This window comes from Protopterus annectens, chromosome 1.part1 (assembly GCF_019279795.1).
Source record: "Protopterus annectens isolate FY-2018-M chromosome 1.part1, PAN1.0, whole genome shotgun sequence".
Taxonomy (NCBI): Eukaryota; Metazoa; Chordata; order Ceratodontiformes; family Protopteridae; genus Protopterus; species Protopterus annectens.
In genome coordinates this window covers 957578808-957586431 of record NC_056726.1, presented here as the reverse complement: position 1 = coordinate 957586431, position 7624 = coordinate 957578808, and positions in this window count along the sequence as shown.

Genomic DNA, 7624 nt, shown 5'->3' with positions numbered 1-7624 from the left:
TCACACAGTAGGCAAATGAGGGCTAGGGAAGTCAAATGCTGCACCACAGAAACTACAGTTCACAGTTATAACCCGATGCACCATCTACCAGTCAGTATAGCTTGCCTGATGGCAATGTGACTACCTACTTAAAGTACGAGTCTGCTGACATCATAGTGGGTGACAGTGTCGTGGCTTAGGGGACATATTCATAGTGGTCCTGGTTTTCAGATCTGTTGCACCACTTTATACATCTTGTGGACTGAGGCATTGCAAGGACCTAATTATTTGAGAAGGGACTAGAAGTATTGCCCCGCCCCATTAAGATTTGAGACATTTCTTTATTTGCATAAATTATATGACAAATGAAAACTTATGTTCAGAATGGCCTTTGTCTGAAAGATCACAAGCTTGAGGTAGCACCTTATGTTGAGCATAAGTTGTTTTGAAATTTGGCCACCAATTTAGAAATGACTGTATTCCTTTTGGCAACTTATACACTATTCTTTTACCTTTTTAACTTCAGATTTAATAGTGAGCTGTGGCACACAACATTTGAACATTATGTTCATAATTGTGGAAAGTTGGCATAGTGGCTGGGGTATTAGCCTTGCAGACACAAGGTGCAGGATTTGATTCTCACATGGTGTAATTGGCTAGTCTTAAAATGGTCCACAAGGGCAGTTAGTATAGTCATCATTGTCTTTCGGCTGTTCCCATTAGGGGTCACCACAGCGGACCATCTGTTTCCATTTCTTCCTGTGTTCTGCAGCTTGCTCTGTCACCAACCACCTGCATGTCCTCTCTCACCACATCCATAAACCTTATCTTAGGCCTTCCTCTTTTCCTGTTACCTGGTAGCTTCATCCTTAGCATCTTTTTCCCAATATACTCAGCATCCCTCCTCAGTACATGTCCAAACCAACATAATCTTGCCTCTCTGGCTTTGTCTCCAAACCTTCCAACCTGGGCTGACCCTCTAATATACTTATTCCTAATCCTGTCCACCCTCGTCACACCCATTGCAAATCTTAACATCCTTAACTCTGCCACATCCAGCTCAAACTCCTGCCTTTTTGTCAATGCCACTGTCTCCAACCCATATAACATAGCTGGTCTCACTACCCTCTTGTAGACCTTCCCTTTCACTCTTACAGGTACTCCTCTGTCACAAATCACTCCTGACACTCTTCTCCACCCACTCCATCCTGCCTGTACTCTCTTCTTCACCTCTCTTCCACACTCACCATTACTCTGAACTATTGACCCCAAATATTTAAACTCATCCACCTTCGCCACCTCTACTCCTTGCATCCTCACCATTCCTCTATCCTCCCTCTCATTCACACACATATATTCTGTCTTAGTCCTGCTGACCTTCATTCCTCTTCTTTCTAGAGCATATCTCCATCTCTCCAGGGTCTCCTCCACCTGTTCCCTACTCTCACTACAGACTCCTGTCTGATCTCGTCTGTCAACCTGTCCATCGCCATTGCAAATAAGAAAGGGCTCAGAGCTGATCCTTGATGTAACCCCACCTCCACCTTAAATGCATCCATCACTCCCACAGCAGACCTCACCACTGTCACACTACCCTCGTACATATCATGTACCACTCTTATATACTTCTCTGATACTCGTGACTTCCTCATACAATACCACAACTCCTCTCTAGGCACCCTGTCAAATGCTTTCTCTAAGTCTATAAAAACATAATGCACCTCCTTCTGACATTCTCTGTACTTCTCCATCAACACTCTCAGAGCAAACATCACATCTGTAGTGCTCTTTCCTGGCATGAAACCATACTGCTCATCACTAATCATCCCGTCCCTTCTTAACCTAGCTTCCGCTACTCTTTCCCATAACTTCATGCTGTGACTGATCAATTTAATCCCTCTGTAGTTACTACAGCTCTGCACATCACCCTTATTCTTAAAAATCGGTACCAAAACACTTTTTCTCCATTCCTCAGGCATCCTCTCACTTTCCAAGATTTCATTAAACAATCTGGTTAAAATCTCCACTGCCATTTCACCTAAACACCTCCATGCTTCCACAGGTACGTCATCTGGGCCAACAGCCTTTCCATTCTTCATCCTCTTTATAGCTATCCTTACTTCCTCCTTGCTAATCCATTGTACTTCATGATTCACTATCCCTACATCATCCAACCTTCTCTCCCTCTCATTCTCTTCATTCATCAACCCCTCAAAGTACTCCTTCCATCTCCTCAACACACACTCCTCGCTTGTGAGTATCTTTCCCTCATTATCCTTTATCACCTTTACCTGCTGCACATCTTTCCTAGCTCAGTCCCTCTGTCTAGCCAATCGGTACAGGTCCTTTTCTCCCTCCTTAGTGTCCAACCTTTCATACAACTCTTCATATGCCTTATCCTTAGCCTTCACCACCTCTCTCTTTGCCATGCACCTCATCTCCTTATACTCCTGTCTACTTTCTTCATCTCTCTGACAATCCCACTTCTTCTTTGCCAACCTCTTTCTCTGTATACTCTCCTGTACTTCCTCATTCCAGCACCATGTCTCCTTGTCATCCTTCCTCTGTCCAGATGTCATACCAAGTACCTTTCTAGCTGTCTCCCTTACTAGCTCTGCTGTAGTTACCCAGCTATTTGGTAACTCTTCACTGCCACACAGTGCCTGTCTTAACTCATCCCTGAACTCCACCTCACAATTACCCTTTTTCAATTTCCACCATTGATCCTTGGTACTGCCCTCACACTCCTCCTCCTCTTGATCACCAACGTCATCCTACAAACCACCATACACCAGGGCAGGTAGTATAGTACTAACCTATAAATCTATTTCTTTTGGCTTTTCCCGGTTAGGGGTCGCCACAGTGGACCTCCGGTCCGCTCATGATTGGCAGTCGATTTTTACAGTGCCGAGTTGCCAGCCCGACACCCAACCTTCAAATAAGGAATGCCATTTCACGCTCACACCTACCTGCATGTCTTTAACATCACTCGACCGCGGGGAGGACATGCAGACTCCTCACAGAAGGTGCTCCAGCTGAGAATCGAACTAGAGAACCTCTTGCTGTGAGGCGGCAATGCTAACCTCTGCACCACCGTGGCATAACAAAGCTTTATAGGTTTGTTGTTTCATAGGTATGTACTAGGCTAGTGGCCAATGAGACTTTTTTAAGCCTAACCATGCATCCCAAATCTCTTACAAGTTCTCATACTCTTGATAAGTGTAAGCAGGGGTTTACAAAATGAAACGATTACAAGTAGGGGCCTGGGAGATGAACCATTTACAGGCTACCTGTGTCTGTTAGAGACATGGGTGCCAAACCAGGGATGAATTTCCTTTTCCCCATCCAATTGTCCAAGTTGCACCTGAACTGGGTTAGGAAGGAACTCTGTTTCATATGGATGAGGAGCCTGTTCCAGGGAAAGGGTAGCCCTGGGATACATACATGTCTCTCTAGTATGTTCAATTTATATCACAAGCAAAGTTTATGTCTTTAGAATGGGTAATTCTGGTGCTATATGTTTTGCTGATGTGCAGGAGGTCCATCAGGATGGGGTCCATTAATGCTTGTATGCCAAGCATAGATCTCCACTCAACAGCCTGCAGGAGACAGACAGGGATAGGGCTTTAAGGCAGTCTGCATGGGACATGTTACTTACTCCCTTTATTCTTTTAGTAAGGAATTTCTGTGGATGTTCCAGTTATTGGATGTGCCTTGTTAGGTACATACTAAAGGGGTCTCTGTATTCAATGATAGATCTGATGAATGCAGAATACATTGGAACAATGACGTCCTTGGACCTAGATGCTATACCTTTGTTAATACATGGCACAACATAGAATGATTTCCTCACTACTGCAGACATGATGGTCAAAAGTTAGATTACTATCTATGTGTGTTCCCAAGTCACTGACCACTGGGTCAACTCTTAGAGGTATGTTGTCAATATGATAGTTACCAGGGGTAGATGATTTCCCAAAGGAAATCATTATGCATTTCTTGGCATTTATTTTTAGTCCATGGTTCTGACACAAGTTATTTGTCTGTATCAGCCCTTCCTGGAGAACATTAGTGTCAGTGGGGGATTGTATGGCTTCTTGCAATTTGCAATCGTTTGGAAATGTTGTCAGCTAGGTGCCCTTGAAACAGAGGAGTAGCTGCCAAAAAGGAGCTCTCCCAGGAACAATTCCTGAGGGACTCCACTAGTGTCTAGCCTCTTTGTAAAGCTGAATTCCCCGATTCTAACTTCCTGGGTCCTGTCTGTGAGCCAGCTGGTTATCCATTGGGTGACATAAAGGCCTTATCTCCTGTGTTTGTCAACAATGTTCAAGTGGGGCATTATGTCAGATACATTGGCCAGGTCAGGCTATGCAGTGTGAACTATTTTGCCCTCATCCATTGCTTTGATGACCTTCTCAAAGAAGTCCACTAGATTTAATAGGCATGACCTTGGTGAAAACAAACTGGGTTGGGTCTATTGTCTGAAGGCTTCCTATACCATTATTGATCATTTCCATGTAATTCTTTCCATGGCTTTGCATATGAGACTAGTGAGAGTTTTGGGGATTGTAGTTTCCATGGTCTGTAGGTGACAACCTTTGTGCAGAGGGATGGCAGTTGCTGTTCTCCATTCATGAGGCACAAAGCCTGTTTGGAAACTGAGGTTTAATAGTGATTTCAGAGGGCTTGATAGATCAAGTTTCATGCTATTTAGAAGGTATGCATTGTTCTTGGTCTTAGAGAGAACAGAATGTCAGTATACAAGGGTGCTTATAGAGTGAATATGATTATTATTATTTAATTATTCATTTTTTATATGTTATCCAACATCATATTTATTGATTGCACATATTGTACAACCCATTATATACATTTTTATGCATGATTTTAAAAAACTTCTTTTGTGCACATACAATGCCTGCTCATAAGGTTTTGTGTTTAATGTGCCTGGAAGGAAGGGTCAATGTCAGTCCGGGTATATATAGTCATTTGTGACTATACATAAGTTTCTTTATGGACTAAACACTATTGTTGTTTTTATTTATTTTTTCATTCATTGCATTCATTATATATATTTTTTGGCATTCATATATATATTTTTTATATTTTATGTATTTAATATTTGATTGTTATATATATGAATAGTGCCTGTTTGGAGGCCTTGTGTTCACCGTGGAATGAAGTGTGGTTTTCTTTGATTGGTTGAATCAGTGTCGCTGTTTTGGTTTTGTACTTATTTGCGTTTGGTCTCATTGGCGATAGCTTTTTGGCATGATCACGTATTATTTGGAACCTAGTTCCTGAACTGTGTCCTTGGCTTGTTGGTAATGCAAGCCAGGTATTGCTTCATATAATGAAGCTTAACATAAAATTAGTTTGTTTCACATAAACATTATGATTGAATGCTTATACTCTATATCTACGTGCTTACGCATGTTTTTTGTATCCACGCCCTCCTACGTGGAGGTGTTTGCGGTGGAACATCCTTGCAGTATTTCACTCTGAGCATAGATATTCAGGCATACAACTACATTTACATAGCTCGATCTACAGTTCTGTTTCCATTGGAATAAATATTGCAATTTGAAACAGAATGGATGAACGAATGTGATCGTTCTGATCATTACATTCTTTATATTCGTGTATGCTGAGAATGGTAATTATATGTAAATATACCCTTAAAGCGGATGTGTTTTGTGAAAGGATATTTTTTCAGCATTCCACTATGGAAGTATTTAGGTTAATGATTGATTGTTTACAGCCAGGTAAACAGCTTCGCTTTTACTCGAACAGTAACTATAGTCTAAACTGTAATGAACGTAAGATTTACTTTGATAATTTATCAAACACAGTGTTCTTGTTTAAATTCGCCATCTACGAGGAAAGTTCTTTGAATATTATCATAAGATTGATGTGCCATATCATAAATTGAGACTGATAATGTGGATTACAAGTGAATGAGTTGGATTAGGAATATTGGATGGTTTTAAATTTTATATTCTGATGTATATATTTGAACTGCAGGTTTATATACCTATTTATGCTTCTCATATTGTTGTTTCTAATGTTGATGTGCTTTTAGTATAATAGTTACTTAGCAACATGCATATGACTTGATTCATTGATTAATTGGTCTGCTAATTGATATTTTTTCCCGCCTTTGGCACTATAAATGTTTAAGCTTATGCAGTGCATTAATGAAATCTGATGAAGCGTGGTTTTAACCGCGTGAAAGCGCTTATTTCTGTTTGTCTTCCAATAAAAGATAGCTCAATTTTTTGATGGAGTAGCATCTTTTCGTTTCAATGAAAGAATAGTACTTTTACGTGCAGTTTATGGACTATTTTGGCTGTCTAATCTGGTGGATACCTTCGTTTTAGCTATTTGAGCTATAGGAATTTCCAGCTGATTGGTCCTGGTGGTTGGTTCACAGCTTCTTTTTGATTACTGTGTTTCCGTTTTGGTGAGTGAACCATTCAACGAGTTTTACCGGCTCTTCACACTGTTTCTGTTGCTCCTTTTTTGGTCGGTATACTTCGTACACCATGGACTCAGCCGTCTACTCTGAACCGGAGTCGAGGGATACAGTGTTTGCGTGGAAAAGTTTATTGCATTCCAATGATAACCCTTTATTGTCTCTGGACCTCATGAAAGATTTGAATGTTGCACAGCCTCAAACGAATGGTGAGAATCTTACAGAATTTTTTCCTATGCTGAAAATGTTTGAAGATAATCTCTACCAGTTACAGAAGTATGTTTGGCAGCGGCTTCATTTGGAAGCATGTTTACATTTTAAAATAGTCCCCAGGGGCATGAGGGTATTTTGTATGCCCACGTATGGGGACTCACATCCTCAACTGTTAAAACGTTGGCAAGATCTAAATATTGAACTTGGGTTCAGCTATGCCAAACTGCTAATTGACTACTTCTTACCCTTAGAAAAGGAGCTAAGGGATAAGACTGATACTTTATATAAACAGCTGACTGAACGTTTTACTTCCAGTTTTTGTAATGATAAAATCAAACATCTACTTTCACAAATTAATTTGTTCAGCGATAGACTGAAAACTACCAAACAAAAGAAATTGACCAGGGATTTTAATGACTTTAAAAGGGGTCAGGTCTTTATTTGGCCACGACATCAAGCCACACAGAGTGTCAACAATGTAGCTGTTGCTGAGAACTCGGACAGGCCTATCCCCTCCAGTTCCAGCTATGCTCGGGTTGTGCAGCCTGCGCATCTTTTACATTCTCATTCCACACATGAGGAGGAGGCCTCTTCGAATGCAGCTTATAACGCTCCATCAGCTATTGAACTGACTGATACACCTCCTCCCAATCAGGAAGCCTTAAATGCTCGCCCTCTTATACATCCAACGGGTACGATCCCGAAGAATACTACTACAATGACTTCCTCTACTGGTGCTTTTTTACCGTACCTAAAGAAGCAGGTGAACCAATACAACAGAGGGAGATCTCGCAGCAGAGACTCCCGCAAAAGAAAGAACTCGGGGGAACAATACCCTCTGAACAGACGAAAGAAGAATTGACACATGATATTCTGTTTAACCTTTCTAGTGTTCCTTTGGATCCTCACAGTATTAGCGTACTGAATAGAGGTCTTAACTTTATACCAGCTGTGAAT